At 39.1% G+C, this 27,469-nt stretch overlaps 1 protein-coding gene across 24 annotated transcripts in view; it reads left to right on the top strand.

Annotated features, from left to right (window-relative positions):
- Positions 1-27,469, top strand: part of MAP4 (microtubule associated protein 4) — a 207,912-nt gene that overhangs the window by 47,598 nt on the left and 132,845 nt on the right. The window contains exon 1 of one of the 24 annotated variants that reach the window (XM_040445204.1): positions 12,174-12,177. The exons of 22 other annotated variants lie outside the window; for them this stretch is intronic. The gene's annotated coding sequence lies outside the window, so the exon portion shown is untranslated. Of the gene's footprint in view, positions 1-12,173; positions 12,178-22,263; positions 22,372-27,469 lie in introns of those variants that run through there. One more of the 24 variants, XM_040445203.1, reaches the window with a different exon arrangement.

Below are 27,469 nucleotides of genomic sequence, written 5' to 3'. Positions count from 1 at the left end.
TTAGAGTGGGAGAGAGCCAAAGCATAAGAGACTGTTGAGAACTGAGAGCAAACTGAGGGTTGATGGGGGGTGGGAGGGAGGAGAGGGTGGGTGATGGGTATTGAGGAGGGCACCTTTTGGGATGAGCACTGGGTGTTGTATGGAAACCAATTTGACAATAAATTTCATATAAAAAAAAAACATAAAAAAAAAATAAAATAAAAAATTTTTTTAACGTTTTTTATTTATTTTTGAGACAGGGAGAGACAGAACATGAACAGGGGAGGGTCAGAGAGAGGGAGACATAGAATCTGAAACAGGCCCGACGCGGGGCTCGAACTCACGTTCCGCGAGATCATGACCTGAGCCGAAGTCGGCCGCTTAACCGACTGAGCCACCCAGGTGCCTGATTACTGTAGCTTTGTAGTAGATTTTGAAATCTGGAAGTGTGAGTCCTCCCCATGTATTCTTCTGATTTCAATATTGTTTTGGCTACTCTGGGTCCTTTGGATTTCCATACGAATTTTAGAATTTAGCTTGCCAGTTTCTGCAAAGAAGCCAGTGGGGATCCCCTATCAAAATAGGGATTGTGTTGACCCTGTAGATGAGTTTAGGTAATAATTGCCATTTTTAACAATGTTAATTAAGTCTTCTCATCCATAAACTTGAGATGTCTTTCCATTTGTTTAGATCTTTAATTTCTTTCACCAGTGTTTTGTATTTTTCATAGTAAAAATTTTACCTGTTTCATGGTAAATTATTTCTAAGTGTTATTTTTGATGCTGTTGTAAGGAGTTATTTTCTTAATTTCGTTTTTGGATTGTTCATTGCCAGTGTTTGGTGCTCTTTTGATATTGACTTTTTTGAATTTAAAATTTTCAGGAATCAAAAGTCTTCTTACTGGCTCGTAATTACAAGAAGTGGAGGCTTGTAGGGTGCTCTTAGAAAGCTTTTATTTTACCATTGGCTTTCAAACAGTTTGTGGTCAGACTTTGAGCTATTACTTGATTGCTTTTGAGTTATAGGCCAATTGTACTTAGGAGTTCCAAACTGATGACTACATATGCCAGTTGTATGGTCAGTGTGACTGTTTTTCAAAAGCCCTTTCAGTTATAAAGCAAATGACTTGGCAACAAAAATGCCTTTCATTCATATCATTCTTTTGTTTTCTTGGTGTGAAGAGCTGTAGTTAAGAGGAACAGTTTTAGATTTTGGTGGTTTACCAAGTTCCATGAGAGGAAGTCTATAAAAGCAGTGTTGAGCCTGACAGCTTTCAGATTAAAAACCAATCCATTAGCAAGGCAGGAACCTCTTACTGATACTTCCAATAACCTGTAGCTGAGTGTGGCCATGTTTCTGATAAGTACAGTTTTATCATCTACATCAGAACCATTGAGGGTAGTTTGAAATGCAGATTCCTGGGCCTCTATCCAGATTTTCCAAATCAGATTCTGGGATTAGGATGCTGTAATCTAACGTTTATTTATTTTTTTGGGACAGAGAGAGACAGAGCATGAACGGGGGAGGGGCAGAGAGAGAGGGAGACACAGAATCAGAAACAGGGTCCAGGCTCTGAGCCATCAGCCCAGAGCCCGACGCGGGCTCGAACTCACGGACCGCGAGATCGTGACCTGGCTGAAGTCGGACGCTTAACCGACTGCGCCACCCAGGCGCCCCCTAGGATGCTGTAATCTAATTAAAGCCATCTTCCCAATGATGTCTCCATTAAAATTTGGAAACTGTTAAAAAAAAATTTTTTTTTAATGTTTATTTTTGAGAGAGAAAGAGATAGAGTGTGAGCAGGGGAGGGGCAGAGAAAGAGGGAGACACAGAATCTGAAGCAGGCTCCATGCTCTGAGCTGTCAGCACAGAGCCTGACACGGGGCTCGAACTCCCGAACTGGAAGATCGTGACCTGAGCTTAACCAGCTAAGCCACTGAGGTGCCCCTGAAAACTACTTTTAATTGTGTATCTCCATTTCTTAAGAGATTGTTTTTTGGTAGAATTGAAATTTTGAGATTGTGGGTCACCGGCAGTTCTTAAAAAAGAAAAAAAAAAGAACAGAAGACATTGGTGGGGTTTTGGGGTGATAGTGGGGTTTGGAACCAACGACTGGCCAAGAAAGAATTTTTGAAGACGTCTTTGGTGCAAAAAGGTGATTTTATTAAAGCACGGGGACAGGACCCTTGGGCAGAAAGAGCTGCACTGGGGTTGTACAGAGTAGCTGCTTATATACTGTGGAGTTGGGGGAGATAAAGTCAAGAGAAAGTTTCTTAAAGGGATTTTCCTGTGCTGAAGAGGGTTTACGGATTACTGGAGGCCTAGGTATTGTTAAGCTAAGGTTGTTTTTACCTCTAGCAAAGCATTATTAAGATAGTAGGGAGTTCCTGGAGATTAGGCTATTGATGAGATACTTGTAAACTGAGGGAGACTATCAGTTTAACCATTTGTTTTCTGTCCTTTCCTTTGTTCTTGGGCAGCCTGGAGTGCCTGAGGAATATCAAACATATCCCACCTGGGAGGGGGTGGTTTTCAGGGTATCAGCTTGCCTTATGCTCCCTCGTCAGACATCAGTACATTTTATATAGTAAAGATTAGTATTGATTCACAGAACTTCAGTTCCATTTATATGTGTATGTGTGTGAATTTAGGTCATTACATAAGATGAATTTTTGTTTACCTGTGGGTTGTGGTTAAAACAGAAAAATTGAAGACCTCAGAATTAGAAAAATGTACAACCTATTTTATTTTACATTGTTTTGTATCTGCCATGCCCCTGGACTGGGAAAAGTGCTGGTGAGCATGCAGAGATCACTGAAAATCCTTGCTCTTGAGCTCACAGTTTATAAAGAGTGATAGGCCCATAAATAATAGTTTGCCAGTGGTGGTAGAAGCTCATAACATAAGGAGTGTTCTGGAAGTCAGTAGGTTTTCACAGAGATGGAGCTAGTTGAGGTAGGTCTTGAAAAGGTGAAAAAAAATTGAAGTTTTAGTTATTAAGCAAGAGACAGTTATTTTAGGATTGAAGAGGAAGAATCGATACTAAAAATGACTTGTGATTCGGTGTACTGAGATACTTAACCCACTGTTACTCCTATGTTACCTGCACTAATCCTGGTGTAGCTCCTAAGTGCTCCAGAAATTGAAATGATGTTCTAGAACTCTTGTGACAGCCTTGCCTCTTCCTAAAGTCACTCTTTCCTTTCCTCAGAACTTTGTTTATTGGAGTTTACTTGTTTCCTTTTCAGATTTTTTTTTTTTTTTTTAAAGAATGCTCTGAAATTTGTTTGGTCACTGCATTTTTATTTTATTTTATTTTTTTATAAGTAGGTTCCATGCCCAGTTTGGGGCCCAAACTCATAACCCTGAGATCAAGAGTAGTATGCTCTACTGAGTGAGCCCACCAGGTGCCTCTCCTTTTAAGATTTTATTTCATGTTGGTGCTTATATTACTGTCTTCACTGAATATATTTGGAGCCACTAAGCATCCAAGACAGGGTGGGGACATGTACTTGAGGTGCGGGGCCAGGGAAGCTTTATGCAAACTATATCTGCTTTTGTCTTCAGAACACTTTTTTTAAAAAATTTAATTAATTTATTTTTTAAAATTTACATCCAAATTAGTTAGCATATAGTGCAACAATGATTTCAGGAGTAGATTCCTTAGTACCCCTTACCCATTTAGCCCATTCCCCCCGTCCCACAATCCCTCCCATAGCCCTCAGTTTGTTCTCCATATTTATGAGTCTCTTCTGTTTTGTCCCCCTCCCTGTTTTTATATTATTTTTGTTTCCCTTCCCTTATGTTCATGTGTTTTGTCTCTTAAAGTCCTCATATGAGTGAAGTCATATGATTTTTGTCTTTCTCTAATTTCACTCAGCATAATACCCTCCACTTCCATCCACATAGTTGCAAATGGCAAGATTTCATTCTTTTTGATTGCCGAGTAATACTCCATTGTATATATATATATACCACATCTTCTTTATCCACTCATCCATTGAGGGACATTTGGGCTCTTTTCATGCTTTGGCTATTGTTGATAGTGCTGCTATAAACATGGGGGTGCATGTGTCCCTTTGAAACAGCACACCTGTATCCCGTGGATAAATGCCTAGTAGTGCAATTGCTGGGTCGTAAGGTAGTTCTATTTTTAGTTTTTTGAGGAACCTCCATACTGTTTTCCAGAGTGGCTGCACCAGCTTGCATTCCCATCTTCAGAACTCTTCTCAGGCTACAGTTCAGTAATCTAATTTAGTCTATCTCTCTGTAGGACATATAGCCATCTTTTTGTTTCATCATATTGTAGGACATACATTCACCTTTAGATGTCAGAGAGCTGGTACATAAACCAGAAGAGATTACCTTACCTTTTGTTCCTTATCATTGTCTGCTGTAGATTCCTTTGTTTAAATCAATCATCTCTAGTCTTTTGATTCTCTGCATGCTTACTGACACATGGAAATTTAGGAAGGTTTCACTCTAAACAGTGCTCTTGATCTATTTTGTGTTTCCTGTTTTATTAAAAATTTTTTTTAATGTTTATTTATTTTTTGAGAGAGTGAGAGAGACACAGAGCATGAGTTGGGGAGGGGCAGGAAGAGAGAGGGAGACACAGAATCCGAAGCAGGCTCCAGGCTCTGTGCTGTCAGCACAGAGCCAGATGTGGGGCTCTAACTCACAAACCCGCGAGATTATGACCTGAACTGAAGTCGGATGCTTAACCAACTGAGCCACCCAGGCGCCCCGAAAATAAATAAACATTTAAAAAAAGAATTTAAAAAATAGGAATAAAGTTAATCGGCGGTGAATGCTAATGCATTAACAATTGTATTTTTTTGGTGGACGTTGAGAGAAATTACATTTTGGGGGTCAGGTCAGTGGTGGTTTTGGTGAGAGGAGCTAACCAGTTACAGGCCTTCAGGATCTACGTTACAGTTTTTAACTTTAGGTACTGAATTTTCAAATGAGACTGACATTGTAGTGATTAGAATGCTCTGTTTTCCTGTTGCTTTTCTCCTCCCTCCCCAGCCCAATCTTGGCTTATTTTAGATGGGAAAGATGCTGGGTGAGCACGGATTTAGAGCAAGGGAATGAATATAGTTTGGGCTTTTTCACCTAAACTTGAGGAGAGCTAGACAAAATGTCTGTTTTCACATAGCAGGGAATACTCTAAGTGACTGGATTGCTTATGCTCTCCAGATCCTTCGATACTAGTACAGCAATAGTAAGATTTTGCTTTTCTAAGCACTTCCTTTCCCCCTTATCTTTTCCCGTCTGGTACATCTAATGTCATAGGGCAAGAAGTCCTTATATTTGCCTAAATACTGGCCTGCTCATTTACCCATTCCTACTACTGCTCTCTATACTTCTCAGTTTTGGAGGCGTCTTTTTATCTGTTTTAGGGGCTGGTAGGTGGAGGTGCTGGAGACAGTACTTAAATTGCCTCTGCATTTTCAGAGTGTTTCATGATCTTTTAGCTCTGCCTAGAGCTTACTGTAAAAGTTGCTGGGAGAGGCAGTAGTTAAGAGTAGGGGTCTACCACTTTACTAGCTGAGTAACTTTAGGCAGGTTATATAACTTCTGAGTTCCTTGGTGTCCTCATTTTAAATAGGGATAATAATATACCTATGTACTAGAAATGTTCACCGTAGTCATTGAATTAATATATATAAAGTAATTAGAATAGTATCTGGAATATAAATGGAGAGGATTTCTTATTTTTTATATAAATTGGACCCAAGGTAGGTTCATTATTTGGACCAGAATATGAAGTTTGCTTTTTTTTTTCAACGTTTTTATTTATTTTTGGGACAGAGAGAGACAGAGCATGAACGGGGGAGGGGCAGAGAGAGAGGGAGACACAGAATCGGAAACAGGCTCCAGGCTCCGAGCCATCAGCCCAGAGCCTGACGCGGGGCTCGAACTCACGGACCGCAAGATCGTGACCTGGCTGAAGTCGGACGCTTAACCGACTGCGCCACCCAGGCGCCCCTGAAGTTTGCTTTTTAATTGCCACAATAATGACTTTTTTCCTGGCATTAAACAATTCTGAAAGTCTTTCTCTTTGTTCCTCTGTGGTCAGACACCAAAGAAAGGGGGAAATTCTGTAGAATCAGTGATTTTTTAAAATGGTCAGTATGTGAGCTGTTTTTTCCCTGTGATTTTTTTTTTTTTTTTCCTTTTCCTTGCTCAAACAAAAATAGCTCTGGTTTCCTGGGTTATCACAGCTTGTAACAAAAAGCTTTTTGATAAAGTTGGCTGTTGGGTCAGTAGAATGAGATCATTCCTTCCTAAGTAGTTTGCAATGTCTCAAGTATTTGTTGAAACAAAAGCTGGCTGGGTAGGCTAACCACACAATAAGCCTGACTGTGGTTATGTTCAGGGCAGGAGTGTGGATTTTCTTTGTGATAAAATACTACTGATGTGTAGAAGGTGAAAGGTACTTGGCACAGTACCTGCTCACTCTGGCTGGCCACGTGTAGAAAGAGATTACAATGGTAAAGAGGCTCAGGATACACTTATGATTGGAACCTGAGTTTGGGCCTTTTCTTAAGATGTGATAAATTACTTGAAAACACAGCGGCTCTTTTACGTTTGGTTTAGTGCCTCTCTAATTAAAAATATTAACCAGGGGGCACCTGGGTGTCTCAGTTGGTTAAGCGTCCAGCTCTTGATTTCAGTTCAGTCATGGTCTCATGGCTCATGGGTTTGGGCTCTGCATCAGGCTCTGCGCTGTGCTGACAGTGCAGAGCCTGCTTGGGATTCTCTATCTCTCTCTGCCTCTCTGCTTCTCCCCTACTCATGCATTCTGTCTCTCTCAAAATAATTAGATAAACTTAAAAAAATATTAAGGACATTTTGAAACTAGACCGAAGTGGATGCCACAGAATTGCACACTTTATTTATTTATTTATTTTTAAGTTTGTTTATTTTGAGAGAGAGAGAGAGAGAGAGCGAGCATGAACAGGGGAGGAGTAGTGAGAGAGAGAATCCCAAGCAGGTTCCGTGCTGTTAGCACAGAGTCTGATGTGGGGCTTGAATTCACGAACTGTGAGATTATGACTTGAGCTAAAATCAACAGTCGGACACTTAACCAACTGAGCCACCTAGGCTTCCCTAGAATGGCACACTTTAAAGTGGTTACTTGTGTGTTATGTAAATTTTACCTCAATAAAAAAAGAGAAAGACAAATTATTTAATTTAAAAAAAATGTTTATTTACTTTTGAGAGAAAGAGGGAAGAGACAGAGGCGTGAGCAGGGGAGGGGCAGAGAGAGGGAGACAGAATCTGAAGCAGGCTCCAGGCTCCGAGCTGTCAGCACAGAGCTCAATGTGGGGCTTGAACTCACAGACCACGAGGTCATGACCTGAGCTGGTCGGTCGCCCAACTGACTGAGCCACCCAGGCACCCCAAGAAAGACAATTATTAACGACAGCTGGGAGGAAAGCTAATACAGTTGACCCTGGAACAACACAGGTTTGAATTGTGCTGGTCCAGTTATACGTGATTTTTATTTGATAAATAATAGTACAGTACTGTAAATGTATTTTCTATTACTTACAATTTTTTTCTGCTTTTTTTAATGTTTACTTATTTATTTTTTAGAGAGTGTGACTGAGGGAGGAGCAGAGAGAGGGAGACAGAATCTGAAGCGGGCTCCATGCTGTTAGCATAGTGCAGAGTCCCATGTGGGGCTCCAACTCATGAACCATGAGATCATGCCCTGAGCTGAAGTCGGATGCTTAACTGACTGAGCCACCCAGGCGCCCCTACAATTTTTCTTAACGTTTTCTTTTTCTCTAGCTTACTTTATTGTAAGAATTGTATTGTAAGAATATAATGTATTATATAATGTAATATAATGTATATATCATACAAAATATGTGTTAATTGACTGTTTATGGTGTCAGTAAGGCTTCTGGGCAATAGTAGGCTATTAAATTTTGGGGGAGTCAAGTTATATACGGAATGTTGTCTGTGTGGGGATCAGCACTGCCAACTATAGTACTAACTTTTAAAATACCATGTAAAATGCCATTACACTAGTGGTCTGTAGCTATACTATATAGGATTTTAAACCATCGAGATTACCATTTTAGGAAATATGACTATGCATTCTTTTTTTTTTTCTTGAGTATGCATTCTTGCTCTTTAAAGCAGACATGTCAGAACACAGCTTTTCGTGTCATTGACTACAACTCTTTTTTTTTTTTACATGTTTATTTTTGAAGGAAGGAGAGACAGCGTGAGTAGGGGAAAGGCAGAGAGGGAGAGGGAGACACAGAATCTGAAGCAGGTTTCAGGCTTTGAGCTGTCAGCACAGAGCCCAATGCGGGGCTTGAACTCATAAACTTCGAGATCATGATCTGAGCTGAAGTCGGTCGCTTAACCGACTGAGCCACCCAGGCACCCCTTGACTACAACTCTTGAAAGAAGAGTTAGTGATTATTGCTTTCTAGGAAAGTAAAATGTTTTAGATGTGTGAATTGAGTTCTGATTGTGCTCATAGTATGGGTTTTTTGTTTTTGTTTTTAATTTTCTTTCCTGTCCAGTGACTTCGTGATTTAGTTAAACCCAGCCACTAAAACAGAGCCAAAATCCTACAACCATTAGGGACTGTTTAGAATTGATGATGACTTAAATAGCTCTAGTGCAGGAGTTTCTTACTTAAACTCCTACAGCATCCTGGCAGTTAAAGTGAATGAGTTGAAGCTGGCTTAGAATAAAACTATGCTGCATACACTGAGTGGGTGTCTACAGAAGGCATTTCTTTCTCAGCTCCAGTATATTATTGCTGAGTGGGAAGCAAGTTGGTTGTCTGATTGTATCATTTTTTGAATGTATATTTATTTTTGAGAGAGAGAGAGAGAGAGAACACCGGGAGAGAGCATGAGCAGAGAAGGGGCAGAGAGAGAGGGACAGAAGATCCAAAGCAGGCTCTGTGCTGACGGTAGTGAGCCCAATGCGGGGCTCCCACTCACGAACCATGAGATCATGACCTGAGCCGAAGTCGGACACTCAACCGACTGAGCCCCACAGGCGCCCCACGATTGTATGATTTTTTGAAAGAAGCTATGAATTGGTACTTCATGCAAAAATTCCTGGTTTTTGAGACGTTGGCATAGTTTTCCCAAAGCAGTCAGCAAGCCAATACGTGGAGGGCCTTGTTTGACCTAGCATTGCTACTTTATGAACTCTGAATGAGTGCCTCTCTTGCAGGTTCAGCGAGTATTCACCCTGTAGAGCGAACTTTCGGCTGGGTGGGAGATGGAAGACTTTGGTTCTGATTTTAGCTTTGCCACTTATTAGCCGGATGTCTTCCCAAAGGGGGAAACCTCTTTGTTTATTTTTAATTAATTAATTAACTTCAGAGGGAGGGAGAGAGAGTGCGGAGCCTGGAGTGGGGCTCGAGCTCACCTGATGTGGGACTCAAACTCCTGAAGTGAGATTACCTGAGCCAAAGTCAGATGCTTAACCAACTGGACCCCTCAGACCCCCCAGAAGAAACTGCTTTGGATCTCATTTTACTAGTTATGAAGTCTGAGAGTAAACTGGATAGTTTAAGTTTCCCTCTTATAAGTGAATAGTAAATTGTAATGTGATGAAAGCTGTATTGAAACATTAGAGCTGATAGTGGAGTATTTTCATAGTTATGCAGGGCATATCATTTTTATAGTTTGATTTATTTCCTTGTTTTTATTTTTTATTAAAAAATTTTTTTTCAATGTTTATTTTTGAGAGAAAGAGAGAGAGAAGAATGTGAGTTGGGGAGGGGCAGAGGGAGAGGGACACAGAATCTGAAGCAGGCTGCAGGCTCCAAACTGTCAGCACAGAGCTCGATGCAGGACTCAAACTCATGAACTGTGAGATCATGACCTGAGTTGAAGTTGGACACTTAACTGATGGAGCCACCCAGTCGCCCCTGTTTCCTTGTTTTTAGTTTAAGCTAATCAGTCGATGGCCATTGTGTATGAGAGTAATGATGTGTCTAGTTTCATTGCTTAAAATCAACTGCATAAGATTGCGGGATGACTTATACCATGTACTCTAACAACAAAACTGGAATTTGAAAAACTACAGTTAGGAATTTAGAGAGAAGATGGTTATCTCTTCCTTTGACTTCAGACTGTTTTTTTATCCAGAAGGTGGTTTTGTTTGGAAGATTACGATTCTTCTAGTAAAATATTAAAGGCAAAGGAAATAAATTTTTATACTTGTTTTTTTAAAAATTCCAATTAGTTAATATACAGTGTGATATTAGTTTCAAGTGTACTGTATAGTAATTCAGCACTTCCATATATCACCCTCATTTTTCATACACTCTTGGGAATACAAGTTAATGATATTCATTTGACATACTTAGGTCTGGTGCAGTGATTTTGTAAAAAGTATGTTGATTTGGTTCTTAGCACTGTCTTTGGAAGAGTGTGTTGTTATAAGGGATTTAGTAAAAAAACAGACCTCTATCATGAGGTCTAGTCTAAATTTCTGTTTTGTGTGGATGGGAAAAGTTTTTAGAAAAAATTGTGTTTGAATGGGATGTAATACGAGCATTCATGATTTAGTCTTTCATGGGAATGGCTATTTACAAGTAATGTAAATACTCTGTGAGCCCAAGACACTTAATCCTAAATCTTTAAGCAGAAGTCTAAACTGACAGAATGATAGGTAGGATTTATGTTTACACAGCAACTGCAGCAGTTTTGGCCAAAATATTTGAATTAGTATTCTGATCTAATATTTTAATTAACTGAATTTGTGTAGTGTCTTTGTAAATAGCACATAGCTGCAAGTAGTCAGGAAAAGAGAATATGTAAAAAGTTTCTTCAGGGGTGCCTGAGTGTCCCAGTCGGTTAAGTGTCTGATGATTTTGGCTCAGGTCGTGATCTCACAGTTCATGGGATTGAGCCATGTGTCAGGCTCTGCACTGACAGTGCGTAGCCTGTTTGAGATTCTCTCTTTCCTCTCTCTCTCGCCTCCCCTGCTCACACTTGCTCTCTCTCTTTCATAATAAATAAATAAAATTAAAAAAGTTTTTCTCTTCAGATGTATAGATTTTGCTCTTTAGCTCTAATGACAACAGTTCAGGAACCCCTAAATCAGCATACTCGTTTTTCTTCTAAAAAAAAAATGTGTATATACATGCCAAAATAATTCAGTACTTTTTTGAATGCGGCAAGTGGCACTTAGGATTAGATAAAGCTATATGAAAATGCGGTTTTTATAGGTAAAGAACAGTAAAATATCAACAATTTTATTTGGTTCTGCCTAATAAATATTTAGTACATTTTGTTGACCTGACCAGAGTCCAATCATAGGACGGAAGGCTTACAAAAGGACTTCCTGGAGAATTCTTGTCTTTTTATAAATAAAGTGAGCTGATTTGTCAAAGGCTTTATATCTAGTTTATGGCTGAGGTAAAGAGAGGCCAGATGATCTCCCAATGAGGAATTTAAATCTGACTTGAGTTATTGTTAAAAGCTTGGGTTGTTTTTTTTTCCTTCTCTTGTATTAATAAAGGCCTAATCAGAAGCTTTATATTTGACCACAGGCCTAATGCCCAATACTCTTCATAGAAATACTCACAAATAACCAGTTTCACATGGTATACTTAGATAGACTGTTTAATACTTTTCAGATATTCCTTACAAAATGAGGGTGGTAGAGTAACAAATTATAGCAAATTTTACGTAATTTATTGCTCTGTTGTTGGATGTAAAGTTTTTAATAATTCCAGCCAAATTTTACTGATATAAGTCAGAATGTGAGAGTTAGTGTCGGTCGTAATATTTGGGATGGATGCCTCTGAGATTTTCATAAGCATTTTTGTAGAAATTTAAGGTTCCTCATCTTTATGTGAGAAACTGTCTATCTTGCTGCCTTTTTGTGGCCTTCTAACAAATATTCAGATAATAATTTAAATTCTAAATTTAGCATGGAAATCTTTTACTAGGTAAAAGTTCCCTATGGAAAGTCAGGAGACATGGTATTCTAGCAACTAGTGTAATTTTTAGAAAGTCACTTTGTTCATCATTTTCTTTATTTGTAAAATGTGGAGGTTAGATAGTAAGATCCTTGTATTAGGGTAATTAATGCTATCTGCTTTAACATATCTAGCATTTCAGTGGCTTAACACAGTAAAAGTTTATTTCTTGCCTCCTGTGATGTTTGAAGAATTTCATCTCCTTCCATCTGGTGTCTTGGAGTCTTCCAGTGGATCCTTTGTATTCATTTGCAAAGAGCAAATGAGCAAAGAGCACAACAAGGAGCATCTCATTAATGTTTTGTGTTAAAGCATATTACTTTAGCTGTGAGTCCATTGACTGGAACCCAGTCTTATGGTCTCAACTTGTAACTGTAAGGGTGGTGGGAAATGTTGTGAGTACCCAGGAAGAAGAAACAGGATCTAAGAGTGCTGAACACATCTCTGCCACACTCCTAGTTAGGTTGTACTTTCTTTAATTTTGTGTTTACCACCAAAATTTTTCTCCTATTGTATGTTACCTTTTGTACCTTTGATTACTCAGAATTTACTTCCCAATTTCTTGGAAGAAATATAGTTTGGAAGCCTTTGCAATTTTGTTTAAGAACTCTTCGGTGCTTGCTGTATTTAGGAGAGGTTTTTTCCCCCTCAGGATGGTTATATCTTGTTATTTTCTTTTGTAATTTCAACTGTGGTTTAAGCTTCTCTTACCTCATTATGCCTTATTTTTGAAGGATTAAAAATGCATCTATGGCAAAAATCTTCCAGTGCTGTACAAGAAATACAGTAGAATATTGAATATAGCCAACATCAGAGCCACCAAGTCATGGTCCACCCATGTCCAGTCTATCAACCCACTGGTAGAAGGGAGAACAGACAAACCTTATACTGTCTTTTAAAGGTCAGCACATGCAGACTTGCAGACCAATAGGGAAGCACATTCCAGTGAGGAGGCAAAGTTCTTTTTGCCTTCTGCCCACTTCAGGTTAAATTTGGAGAGTCAGCAAAAGCCTTTCAGTTGATTTTGACTGCTGTTTTACAGTAATCTCTGTTCACTCTCCCTCCCTTTTTCTTTCTGTGATATGTAATATACACTCTTTTGTACCTAAGTATAAAACATATCATTCCTCATGGATCCATTCTGTGTTAGTAGATCCTAGCTGTTCCTAGGAATTTTTAAGAAAATAACCACTGTAAATGTTATATAAAAAATATTCTCCAGTTGTTTTTGCTAGTATGTAGAAATACAGTTGGGTTTTAATTTGCCTGGAGTTGAACAACCTTGCTAAATTCATTTACAAAATATAATAGTTTATTTCCTGTCTATATAGTTGTTTCCTACAAATAATGACAATGTTATTATGATTTTTTCTTCATAATCCTTATGCTCTTAATTTTTTCTTTTCTTGTCTCATTGTACAATATTGATTAGCAGCAGCAATATTAGACGTTCTTATTTCTACCCCATCTCAAGAGAATGATGTTTGTGGCAGGTTTTGTTTTGTTTTTTGTTTGTTTTGTAAATACCTTTTGTCAGATACAGGATCCTCCCATCCTAATTTATTGAGTCTTTTTTTCCAGAGGCTTGATTCTATTGAGAGATGAGCTTTTAGTTTCCTTACTTAATCCGTTGATATACTGAATACGTTGATAGATACCTTCTAAGATTTTATTAGCCAACTGAGTTCAAGATATATCTTTTATACATTACTTGCTTTGATTTGCTAATATTTATTTTAGGATTTTTTTCATTTAAGTCGGGTCAGCAAATTATGGCTCACAGGTCAAATTCGGCCTACTGCCTGTTTTTGTATAATTTATGAGCTAAGAATGTTTGACACACTCATTCATATGTGTATTGTCTATGGAAGCTTTCACTCTATAATGGCAGTGTTGAGACCAGGAAGTTTTTACTTTGCACAGTAGTTTGGGACTGCAAAAAATGGCTGAACAGGCTGAAACTGCAAAGCAAAGTTAATAATCAAAGGGGAAAATTATGATTGTGATCTTTAAAAAAATTTTAAAAGCTCTCTTGTCTTATATAAAACTTAGGGAAATGAAAAAATTGGAAAATTAATGTTTAGTACACTGTAATTCAAAACATTAAAAATGTTGAGAATTTAAATGTTTTTTTCTTTGTAAAAAACTTACCAAGAATAGTTTGAACAGTGTCGGGGCTTCTTCTTATCATAATTTATGATATGGACCCAGATATCTATCTCTTCTGTGCCCTACTCCTTTCTAGGTTTAGATCAGTTTCCAGCATTTGTCTTTTGTGCTTTCATTGCCACAGAGTATCTTCAAGAGTTCTTCTAATGTGAGATTTCTTGCCAGCGGCACTTCCTCTAAGGCCTTTTAATTTTTTTCAAGAAGCCATTATTCTCATTTATGGAGATGAGCTTACCTTCACTGAGTTCCTCTGGCAGCACGTCTTTTGAATGGTGGTAGTGTCAGCATTCCCACAGCGAGCTATTTTTTCTAGAACTACATTTACATTTGATGTAAATTTCACTTCCAGCGTTACTACTTTTTGATTCTTTGCTGCACATTTATTTTTGTTGACCAGTTCTCTCTTTTGGTTACTCGTTTTCATAAAATGCCACACGAATTTATCACTGGGAGATGAGGAGTTAGCACCACTGTTTATGCATGAACTGAATAACAGATGCTCAGCGACCAGTCACCAACAGACTTTGAAGAAGTGATGTGATAGGTCACTGATTTCCACGCACACTTGTTATTTACGTAGCAATTTGTATACTGAGGAGCTAGCAGCAGATTTTGTGCTTTATGCAATTATTCACAGTTAATATACCATGGGAGCTGAAACTTGAACCATGCTGTTGGGGGACTGGTGTTGCTTAACTAAACCATGGTCACTGAAATTTGTGTGTATTAGAACTATGCAAAGCCAGGACTGCCTGTATTTGTGATAGAGTATAGGTGCCACAAATTTTAAACAGTTTACTCTCTGGCTCTGTACAGAAAATGTTTGCTGACCCGATCTAAGTTCGTAAGTTTATTTTTGTTTATAATTTCCCATTATTGTATTCTTCTTGTCTGGGTTTGGTAGTAGATGTATATTATCAATAATCATATAATCAATAGCAAATACATAAAACACACACACTATTCCAGGAACTATTTTATATATTAACAGATACAGAAAGTAGATAATACTGTTAAACACCCAGTTTACATTTGGGGAAACTGAAGCAAAAGGGTGAAGAAACTTGCTCAAGGCCACAAAGATACTAAGTGGTAGAACCCAACTTTGAACCTCTGGCAGTCAGGTTGGAATATGGGCCTCTAATCACTACAGATTACTTCTGTTAGCCTCATAAAATGATTTGGTGAGAATTCTTCTTCTTCTTCTTCTTTTGAAGGTTTATTTATTTTTATTTAATTTTTTTAAACGTTTATTTATTTTTGAGACAGAGAGAGACAGAGCATGAACGGGGAGGGGCAGAGAGAGAGGGAGACACAGAATCCGAAGCAGGCTCCAGGCTCTGAGCTGTCAGCACAGAGCCCGACGCAGGGCTTGAACTCAAGGACCGAACTCAAGGACCGCGAGATCATGACCTGAGCTGAAGTCGGACACTTAACCGACTGAGCCACCCAGGTGCCCCAAAGGCTTATTTGTTTTTGAGAGAGTGCAACCGGGAGGGGCAGAGAGAGGGGGACAGAAGATCCAAAGCGGGGTTCTTCGCTGACAGCAGAGAGCCTGATGCCGAACTCAAACTCACAAACGTGAGATCATGACCTGAGCCGAAGTTGTATGTTCAAATGACTGAGCCACCCAGGCACCCTGAGAATTCTTCTATTTTCTAAAGTTTGTGTTCGAGTTATCTTCACCTTGAATACTCAGTAGAACTCCTTTAAAATCTTTTGGGGTGTGTGTGTGTGTGTGTGTGTGTGTGTGTGTGTGTGTGTGTGTGTGTGTGTGTTTGGGAGACTTAAAAATATTGTTTCAATTTGGGGCGCCTGGGTGGCGCAGTCGGTTAAGCGTCCGACTTCAACCAGGTCACGATCTCACGGTCTGTGAGTTCGAGCCCCGCGTCGGGCTCTGGGCTGATGGCTCAGAGCCTGGAGCCTGTTTCTGATTCTGTGTCTCCCTCTCTCTCTGCCCCTCGCCCATTCATGCTCTGTCTCTCTCTGTCCCAAAAATAAATAAACGTTGAAAAAAAAAAATTAAAAAAAAAATATTGTTTCAATTTAATTGATTTGGGACTATTTAGATTTTTAATTTATTATTGTATTTTGATTCAGTTATTGTATGCTCTTTCAGGAATTGTTTTTTTGTTTTTTTTTTTAAGTTTATTTTTTTTTAGTAATCTCTACACCCAACGTGGGGCTTTGAACTCACGACCCCAACATCAAGAGTCCCATGTTCTTCCAACTGAACGAGCCAGGTGCCCTAGAATGGTCTTTTTCATCTGATTTTCATATTTGTTGGCATAGTTGTTTAAAATCTTTTTTCCTCTGCTGCATTTGTAGCGTTACAATTTGTCCTTTCTAAAATTGTTCACTTATGTCTTCTCTGCTGTTTGGGTCAGTCTTACCAAAGGTTTGTTAACTTTGTTACTCCTCAGAGAGAACTTTTGCTTTATTGATCTTCTCTTTTCTTTCTTTGTGCCTTATTCTCATTTAGGATTTTATTTCCTTCCTTTGGTTTTCTTCACATTTATTTTTACCTAACTCTTATGATGGATTTTAACTAATTTATTTATATCCTTCTTTTCTATTACAAGCACTTAAGGCTGGAGACTTCCTCAGATTCTCTTTTTAAGTATATTTCACAAACTTTGGAATGTAATATTTTTGTTATTATTCATTTCTGAGTATTTTTTCATGTCTATTATGATTTTAACTCATGGATTATTTGTAGTGAGTTTTAAAATTTTCAAATTTTTGAAAAATTCAGGTTTTTATTTCTAACTTATTTATGATGTTTCTTAAATGCATATTGTACAATAATGATTTTTTAAAAGCTTTTTATTTAACATACAGTGTAATATTAGTTTCAGGTGTACTATATAGAGATTCAGCACTTCCATGCAACACCTGATGCTCATCATAAGTGCACTCCTTGATCCCCATCACCTGTTTTCACCCATCCCCCCCTTTGGTAACCATCAGTTTGTTCTCTTACAATAATGATTTTTAAGATTTGAGATTCATTTTACGTCTTAGTATACATTTATTTTCTCTCTCTCTCTCTTTTTTTTTTTTTTTTTGAGAGAGAATACATGTGAGTGTGTGTGCGGGAGAGGGGTGGAGAGAGAGGGAGAGAATCTTAAGCTCAATGTGGAGCTCTACTTGGGGATCAGTCTCATCACCCTGAGATCATGACCTGAGCAGAAATCAAGAGTTGGATGCTTAACTGACCAAGTCACCCGGGAGCCCCTAGTACACATTTATTAAAAAAAATGAACTGTTCCATGTGTGCTAGAAAAGTGTCTTCCCAGTGTACTCTCTAGTCCATTAGCTGAAACTTGTAGGTTGAGTTGTTCAGAGCTTGTATATACTTACTGATTTTTGTCTACATGATGTGTCAGTTACTGAAAGAAAGAGGTGTATTACAGTATCCCCCTGTGAAGGAGGACTCCTCTCTTTCTCCTCAGTAAGGTTATTTTTATTTTTTGTTTTATTTTTATTGAAGTATAGTTGATGCACAGTGTCACATTAGTTTTGGCTGTACAACTTAGTTTCATGTCATACTGTGCTCACAAGTATAGTTACCCTCTGTCACCATACAGTGCTATTACAACATCATTGACTGTATTCCCTATGCTGTGTCTTTTATTCCTGTGACTTGTTCATTTCCTATCTGGAAGCCTGTATCACCCACTCCCATTCACCCATTTTACCTACCTCCATCCCACTTCCCTCTGGCAATCCAGTTTGTTCTCTGTATTTATAGGTCTCTTTTCTGCTTTTTGTTTTGTTTTTTAGATTCCACATATAAGTGAAATCATATGGTATTTGTCTTTGTCTGACTTATTTCACTTAGCATAATACCCTCTAGGTACATCCATGTTGTTGCAAATGGCAAGAGCTCATCCTTTTTTATGGCTGAGTAATATTAAAGTGTGTGTGTGTGTGTGTGTGTGTGTGTGTGTGTGTGTGTCTGTGTATCACATCTTCTTTATCCATTTGTCTGTTGATGGACACTTGCGTTGCTTCCCTGTCTTGGCTGTTGCAAATAATGCTACAGTAAACATAGGGTTGCATATACCTTTTTGAATTGGTATTTTTGTTTTCTTTGGGTGAAGTTTTATGTCTTTTATTTATTTTTAAAACTTTTTAAAATATTTTTGAGACACACACACACACACACACACACACACACACACACACACACAGAGTGTTAATGGGGGAGGGGCAGCAGAGAGAGAGGGAGACACAGAATCCAAAGCAGGCTCCAGGCTCTAAGCTGTCAATGCAAAGCCCAATGTAGGGCTCAAACCCACGAACCATGAGATCATCACCTGAGCTGAAGTTGGGCACTCAACTGACTGAGCCACCCAGGCGCACCTGTTTTTTAAACAGCTATGTTGGTAGGTACATACAAGCTTAATATTTAATATTGGTAAATCTTAGTGAATTAAACTTGTCATTTAATTTCTACTAATGGCCTTTTGCTTAGAGTCTGTCTCTCACACACATACGGCCCAATCCCCAGCTGTTGTGAGTGTTAGCAAAGGCTATACCATATAGGAGCCACCTCCCCCAGAGATGCCTAGGAAGTTATGTCCCTCCTCTTCACATGGTTCTTAGCCAGTGACTGCCTGATGAAGTTTACAAAAACGTGGCTCCCTTATCTCATGGTGGGACTGACTGGTGCGACTGTGTTTCATAGCTTCCCAGTCAGGAGGCATAGGCTAGACTTCAGCTGAAACCAGAATTTTGCTTCCTTTCTCTCCCTTACAGGTTTCTCCTGAAGGCACTCCCTCAATATTAACTTGTATAAGAATCCCTGTCAGACTTTACTTCTAATAAACATAATCTAAAGCACCTACCTTCCCAACAACAGAGAACTTGATCTCTTTCTAGTGTTAAGTTTTACAAATTCTGTCTTTAATGTAGTAAGTGGATTGTTGATTAGTAGCTCTCAATTGTGGGTGCCCTTCAGAATTATCGTTTAAAAACTGAAATTGCCCAGCTCTGTTTCTGAATGATTCTGATTCAGTGGCATTTTACTTTTAACTCTGATCTTTACTTCCATTTCAGGTAAAATGCTAAAAGTTAATAATAGTTTGAAAGATTCCTTTGACTTTTCACCTTGCTTGTTCAGTTTTCACTTAAAATTGTTTTTACTTCTAGACTTTTTTTTTTTAGTACTCCCCTCCCCCCCCATTTGAAAGCATTTATAAGGCACTTTTATGTTAAAGGCAAGGCATTTACTACCACTAAGGTCTTTCTACAAAATGCCTGCTGAGTATTCCTATAGTTTATGCCTTCTTCTTTCCTGCTCAGAAGAGCTGGGCCAATGCACCCCAATTCTGATTCTGTGCTGAGGACCGACAAGGAAGAGCCAGGAGACTCCCTCCAGCTGGGCAGATGTCAGCCCTGGCAAGAGAAGGCTGTGTCATGATACGGAATAGAGCACATTCAGCAGGATGAATATACATTTGAGATCCTACCAGGTGTCACTTTATTGTATTAGATGCCCAGGATAAAAGGTGAAAAAGATGTTGTCCTTACCATCTAGGAACTCAGAGTCCACCGTGCGTTTTATTTTTTTAAGTTCTGTTAAACCCATTTATTTTCCCTTTTTAAAAAATGAGCCCTCTGCCCAAGGTGGAACTTGAAATCACAACCCTGTGGTTGAGAGTTGTGTGCACTTCTGACTGAGCCAGCAGGGAACCCTTAGGAGCTCAGCCCCGTGGGACTCTGGAGGAGACACACATTGTGTGTCTATAATAAATAATTATGGAATTATCAGCACAAATCCCCATCTCCTCTTAGTTCAGCCTTTGATTTTACTTCACTTTCACTGACATCTTAGATAATAAAATTTGGCATATTGTGGCTCTGAACTTAGGAGAGAAACTTCACTTGGCTTGATGGAGAGGTTTTTCTTAAATAGTTCTCAAAAGCTAAGAGCAGAAAGCTAATTGCTTTCACCCAATTTCCCCAAAACTAAGTAATCTTGAAATTACATGGTATATTTACTACTACTACACAGAGATGTGTGAGCTGATACTATGGAGATTTAACTTTTTAAAAATTAGAAAACTTTTAATATTTATACAATGATGTTAACATGATGGTGGTAACTTATCTCTTGAGCAAAATGCTATTTGTTTCTGACATATTGCATCATGTTGTTGTGCTTTTCTAAAAGCAGAGGGCTATTTTTATTGCCCTGCCTAATAATGATAAGATGACCAGCATAGAGAGCTGGCTCGTATAGTTACTCCTTGTTGGCTTTCTTTCCATGATTGCAGACAACATGATTGCTCTGGCATAAGCTATGCTTGGAAAGTGGAAGAAATTAGGTGAATATTCTTAATTAATGATAAGCCTTCAACCTTGAGTATATTTATTCTTTTTTTCAGTTCTGAAGAGTTTTTGTAGTTTTAACACCTGATTTTTTTTTTTTTTTTTTTTAATTTGAGAGAGAGAGAGAGGGTGGGCAGGGAGGGATAGGGAGCGGGGAGAGAGAATCCCAAGCATGCTCTGCACTGACAGCAGAGAGCCCAGTGCGGGGCTTGAACTCATGAACTGTGAGATCATGACCGGGGCCGAAGTCAGAGGCTTAACTGACTGAGCCACCCAGGAGCCCCAGCACCTGAGTAATTTCAAATTAGACATGCTTTTTATTAACTTCAGTCATACCGTTTTAGGGGCATCTGGGTGGCTCATTCAGTTAAGCGGCTGACTTTTAGTTTTGGCTCAGGTCATGATCTCACAGTTCGTGAGTTCAAGCCCAGCGTCAGACTCTGTGCTCACTGTGCGGAGCCTGCTGCAGATCCTCTGTCTCCTTTCTGGCCCTCTCCCGCTAGTGCTCTTTCTCTCTCTCTCAAAAATTAATAAAAATATTTAAAATTTTTTAAAATATTAGATCAATCATACCATTTTAGAATTCTGTTTAGCTAGCCCCTTTGTTTTGTTGTTTTTTGTTGTTTTGGCCCATCTTCTATGTAAAGTAATCTGCTAGGAGAGGGTATATACATTGCTTAGACATGGTCCTTCCTCTTTGGGATCTAGCAATTATAGGAGCCACTAGTATATAAATGAACTGCAGTACAAATCAGACTGTACTGTTACAATAGAAGTACAGATGATGTGTTAATTCTCAATGGCACTGGGAGAACAGATTTGAAAAAGAAACAGGAAAGGTGATAGTTGATGTGGACCTTGATTTCAAGACTTTGAAGTATGAAGAGCAAGATGAGCAAGGGTATTGGTGATAATGTCAATGATATGCCTATAAAAATGGCAGCTGGTCCCGTGGGACTAAAATATAGGGAGACCCTACATGGAAAACTGCTGTCGGTTGTGGTAGGTCATAGGGCTGGGCCCTGTAGGATTATGTGACCTTGATGTTACACTAAGGAGTTTGGGGGCTTTTTTTTCTTAATAGGGATTGGGGTCCTTTTAAGTCAGCTGAGATTTTTTTCCGGATGTTTAGGACTCTTCCTAATTTTGCTTTCATACTTTAAGAAGAAAAGGTACAGCAAAAAAAAAAAAAAAAAAAAGATTTTGAAGGATAGTGATGTCATTGTGTCAGATAAAAGCAGAAACCATAAAATTCCAATATTTTGTCCATTATATCATATGCTTCTTGTATTTCTGGTGTTTGCTGACTCTCGCCTTAGTCTGATCCTCAGTCCAGCTTCATTTATAAGTGACTTGTTTTTTCTGGTTCTTTTTTTGTCAGTTGTTAAAATGAGGGAATTGGATCCTGGATTATTTGACCTGGTGTTTTTATAAAAGTCTTAAATGTTTAGGAATAGTTTTTGGATAGGTGTAGGCAAACTCTGAATAGTTTTTGGTCTTAGACTGAGGAGGAATAAGTGGGATGGAGAGTAACGTTTTAAAAAATACTATTTTTTTTTCCCAAATTTGGAAGGATCAGGTATTGAGAATCATCCTAAGATTCACTTTTTTTGTTTTTAATTGAGATAAAACTGAAGAGTCACTCTGAAGGATGGTTATAGCAGAAATGTAAGTGCTGTGTCATTGTCGTCTCTTGTTTTGGCGCACATAACCAGACTTCAGCACACATCATGCTGTCTGTGTCACATGGCTCACAGTGGGAGGTATCTAGTGTAGATTATTCTTCTTGGGGAAATAGGTTTAAATTCACTTGGAAATAAATGTGGCAGACAGGTGCCTGTTTAGAGGTTCAAAATACATTTGGTCAGGACTGAGCACAAGCTGCCTGGATAGTTCCCGTAAGTAAGCAAGCTGGGCTTTCAGCCTTGTGCTGCAAGGTTTTATGTATTTGAATATGTGTGTGCATATGTATGCAGTGTTTTTATATTTAGAGGTTAGGGCTCCCTAAAAAAGCAGTGGGAAAAGGAGCTCTTTGTTTTTTGGGACTGCATGGAAGTAAAATCCATGTGCTCTTTCATATAGGAATGTCACTGGGCAGTAGCTTCTGCTATTCTAGTAATCAAGGGCTTTCTTCTGTCGCTAATCCTATGATGAACAGGACAAATGGTGGTTCTGAACAGAACCCTGCGGAGGCTGTAAATACCATCAGTTCATAATAGTACAGCTGTTGTCCTTGAAGTGTTTAGGGAGGTACCTGGGGGTAGAAACTTAATATATTCAACAGGGGGTTGGAGTTTATTGCTAGGATAGTCAAGTTGTGGCTGAGTTGTGTGTTGCCATTTGCCAGTCTGGATCTGGGGAGGAGCAGGAGAAATTCAGGTTAGCTTTGGGGATCCCATGTGTCTATGAGCTGTGTAAGATGGTAGCTGATTCCCATACAGGTCGTTGGTTTTACTCTGAATGAAATACCATTTTGATTGAAAGTACAAATCAAACTACTTTTCTAGTTAATTACAAGCAGAACACAGACATCAGACAAATAAGGTTCAGCTTGATATATAATAGGCCTCTGAAAACTTCATTAAAACCAATCTGAGAAGTAAAGTCCCCATGTAGTAACTGAAAGCTTGCTAGACAAACTCAAAAAATCTCATGTTGAATATGAAATCTTTATGGTACACGCTATACCACTAGCCATGTAGGTTATAAGTGGGTCTCTGGAACTGGCTGGGTCACTGGGTTTCTTCCAAACCTGAGGAACAAGCATTGCATTTTGGTCACAGCACTCTCACTAATGTCCTGGGATAGCAGCTTAGTTTTGGCCTCAGAATTCTCTGTCATTTAAATCAGTCTTGCCAAAAAAATAAAAAAAAGTATAGAAGAAAATATTAGTCCGCATGTCTTTTTAGTTGTATGTCTTGTCCATAATTCACCCCTCTACCGCCACTCCCCCCCAAAACTGACAATATCAATCATGGAGAAAATTTAAGTGAGCATTATGAGCGGTCTTCTGCCTTCAAGAGCTATTATTATTATTATTATTATTATTATTATTATTATTATTTTAATTTAATGTTTATTTTTGAGAGAGGGAAAGAGACAGAAACATGAGCAGTGGAGGGGCAGAGAGAGAGGGAGACACAGAATCCAAAGCAGGCTCCAGGCTCTGAGCTGTCAGCACAGAGCCCAACACAGGGCTTGAACTCATGAACTGCAAGATCATGACCTGAGCTGATGTCAGATGCTTAACTGACTGAGCCACCAAGGCACCCCAAGAATTATTATTAAATGTTCATTTATTAAGTTGGTTATTTGGAACTCAGAAGCATTTCCTTTAGATAAACAATGTTAGGGGCGCCTGGCTGGAGCATATGACTTTTGATTCATTCAGTTGGTGGAGCATATGACTTTAATCTCGAGATTGTGAGTTCAAGCCCCCAAGTTGGGTGTAGAGATTACTTAAAAAATTTTAAAAGGTAGGGGCGCCTGGGTGGCTCAGTTGGTTAAGCGTCTGACGTCGGCTCAGGCCATGATCTCGTAGTTTGTGCGTTTGAGCCCCACGTCAGGCTCTGTGCTGACAGCTCAGAGCCTGGAGCCTGCTTCGGATTCTGTGTCTCCCCCTCTCTCTGCCCCTCCCCTACTCATGCTCTCTCTCCATCTATTGATAATAAATAAAAAAACATTAAAAAATGTTTTAAAAAAAGATAAACAATGTTATAAATGATAATTTTGTTTCCCAACTAGTCCAGGTGACTGAAGAAAGTTTCTTCCTTTCTTCTAAAACTGACAGGAGGTAATATTTTAAAAGATGTCAAGCTTGCCTTTGACATTGTATTACCTCTCTTTCTTTTACCTCCTAGGGCCTTGGGGCCCACATACCCTTTCCCTACTTTGATACCTTATACAGACCTATTTTGTTCCCTGAAATATTCTGTGTTGCTAAATTATTATTCTCCCTTTTCACACTGAAACCAAAAACTCACTTTCCATGGAATTGATCTCTGGGATTAAGAGGAAATTACTTCAGGGGCTCCTGGATGGTTCAGTCAGGTAAGTATCCAACTCTTAGTTTTGACTCAGGTCGTGATCTCACGGTTCGTGAGTTCAAGCCCCATGCGGATCTCTGCAGCAGGCAGTGCAGAGCCTCCTTGGGATTCTCTCTCCCTCTCTCTCTGCTCGTCCTCTGCTTGCGCTGTCTCTGTCTCTATCAAAATAAATAAGTAAACTTAAAAAAAAGAAAATAGGAGGGGTGCCTGGGTGGCTCAGTCTAAGCGTCTGACATCGGCTGAGGTCATGATCTCGCTGTTTGTGAGTTCGAGCCCGCGTCAGGCTCAGACCCTGGAGCCTGCTTCAGATTATGTGTCTCCCTCTCTCTCTGCCCTTCCCTTGCCCTCTCTCTCTCTCTCTCAAGAATAAATAAACATTAAAAAAATTTAAAAAAAGAGGAAAGCTACTTCATAAGAACCAAATTTACACTATTCACACTAAGGTGGAATTATAGACCTTCTGGGGTGCATGTTCCCTTACCCTTTCGAAATTGTGAAATAGGATTCTACACTTTTTAAAAAGAGAATGCTGGCTACTGCAAAAGAATCTTGGTACAGATTTGGCTAATGTGACAGAATGAAGTGAAATTATGACAGTGGTTGTGAAAAGTGTTTCAGTATGTTGGTGGGAATTAGGCTTCTGTTCTTTTTCATGAGTTTTCTTCCTCCACTTTACCTCCCAAGCAGCACCTTTGGGAGACAGGGTATGTCTGGAGTGGGGAGGGGATGGGGGACACAGGAGGACAAAGGCAGTAACAGACCATTTGCAAACTGGATTGCTAATTTCTCATCAGACAGAATGAGCACAGGTCTGGAGTGACTAACTATAGGTAAGACTGACCTGAAATTTTCTTTTTTTTTTAATTTTTTTTTTTTCAACGTTTATTTATTTTTGGGACAGAGAGAGACAGAGCATGAACGGGGGAGGGACAGAGAGAGAGGGAGACACAGAATCGGAAACAGGCTCCAGGCTCTGAGCCATCAGCCCAGAGCCTGACGCGGGGCTCGAACTCACGGACCGTGAGATCGTGACCTGGCTGAAGTCGGACGCTTAACTGACTGCGCCACCCAGGCGCCCCTGACCTGAAATTTTCAAGAGGAATTTTGAGAGCTTAAAAAGTTGGCCATACTTCTGTGTATTTAAGTTAGATATGAACACTAATCTGTATAGACCTATATCTTTCAGTTTAGGAGCTAACTCCAGAATTTGTAATCTAAAGTAAACCATACAAGGGGCACCTGGGTGGCTCAGTCAGTTAAGCGTCTGATTCTGGATTTTGGCTCAGGTCATGATCTCATAGTTAATGGGTTCAAGCCCTGTGTCCGGCTCTGTGCTGTGTCAGCATGGAGCCTGCTTGGAATTCTCTCTCTCTGTCTCTCTACCCCTCCCCCAACTTGTACGTGCTCTCTCTCTCTCTTTCTTTCAAAATAAATAAATTTTAAAAAAACCCCATGTAACAGAAGCGGGTGCTTTGTGACCTCATCATATCTTCTTATATACTTTTTATGAGCACATAGCTATTAATAGTAAGAGTGTAGTCAAGAGACCAAAATTCTTTTCTTTGCTTCATCATCTTGTCATGTCATTTCTTCTTATCTTTGTTCACCTATTTTCAAAACTCTTCTCACTTCAGTTTCACTTCAGGCATGTAGTCAGAATGAAAGATCAGATGTCCAAAGCACTATGCTTGAAAACTGTGTGTTGTTTTGGTGCCTGGTTAAATAATATGGGGCTTATTTTCTGGCAGAGTTGTGTAAGTCTCCTTTGATGTTAGCCAGAACTGGGTGGAGTTTCTTAAGCTCCAGTCAGATTTGCTCAAGCAGGGCCCTGTGCAGTGATGAGTTTGTTTTTAGTCTCTTCCTTTGCCAAAAAACTTTTGCCTTTTAATAAACCTGAACCCAGTTATAATTGGGAGTACTTGGTATATAAAAGTCACACATGCACATTGAGGGTCTATATGCAATTTGTTTGTTTATTTCTAACTTAAGTGATGAATCTAAATTATTAGCACCTTGGGGCGCCTAGGTAGCCCAGTCGGTTAAGTGTCCGACTTTGGTTCAGGTCATGATCTTGCAGACTGTGGGTTCGAGCCCCGCATCAGGCTTTGTGCCGACAGCTCAGAGCCTGGAGCCTGCTTTGGATTCTGTGTCTCCTTCTCTCTCCACCCCTCCCCCCACCCATGCTCTGTCTGTCTCTCTCTCTCTCTCTCTCTCTCTAAAATAAACATTAAAAAAAAAAAGATTTTAAATTATTAACAGCTTCTGGAATAATCAACCTCAGGAATCATTTAACATACCACTCTCATTTTACAGATTAGGGAACTCAGCCCTTGTAAGGTGACTCACTGAAAGCTATAGATTAAACTAGTGCTTCCGTGAAGCTTAGACACTTCTGTATCCAGCTTTCTTTTCTTGCCCCCAGTAACAAATCCTTTTAAATTCAAACTTTGTACAAGTAGGAAAGGAATAGTATAAATATTCAAGGAGAGATAATTTCTTTTAAGTACATAGTTCTCATTCACAAGAGTACATTTTTGGAACTTCCTGAATATCCATATTTGAGAATAACATTGTGTCATATCCTTTTGTCCATAAATTACATAACTAACCATTTTAAGGCATAACTGAGTATTAAGTGACCTTAAATGATTCTGTAAGTGTGGGATGAAGTTCTTTCGTGAATTCATTAAAATCAATTCTGGAATACTTGTAGAACTAGTTTAGCAAATCTGTAGAACACTTACAGAATTTATTATACTTGTATATTTTTTAGAATAGAATAACGATAAAATTGGGCAGTCTCTTTCATTTAATGAACACTGGGCTTTCTGGATAAAACCAGTACTTTCACTTCCAACACAACACCGGTATTGCCTTTACAGGATCATTTTCCATAAGTAGGGGTGTGTGTGTGTGTGTGTGTGTGTGTGTGTGTGTGTGTGTGTGTGTG

This window comes from Herpailurus yagouaroundi, unplaced genomic scaffold, assembly GCF_014898765.1.
Source record: "Herpailurus yagouaroundi ecotype Mexico unplaced genomic scaffold, PumYag 193, whole genome shotgun sequence".
Classification (NCBI taxonomy): Eukaryota; Metazoa; Chordata; class Mammalia; order Carnivora; family Felidae; genus Herpailurus; species Herpailurus yagouaroundi.
The sequence above is the reverse complement of the archived record's forward strand: the minus strand, read 5'-3'. Positions and strand labels throughout refer to the sequence as shown.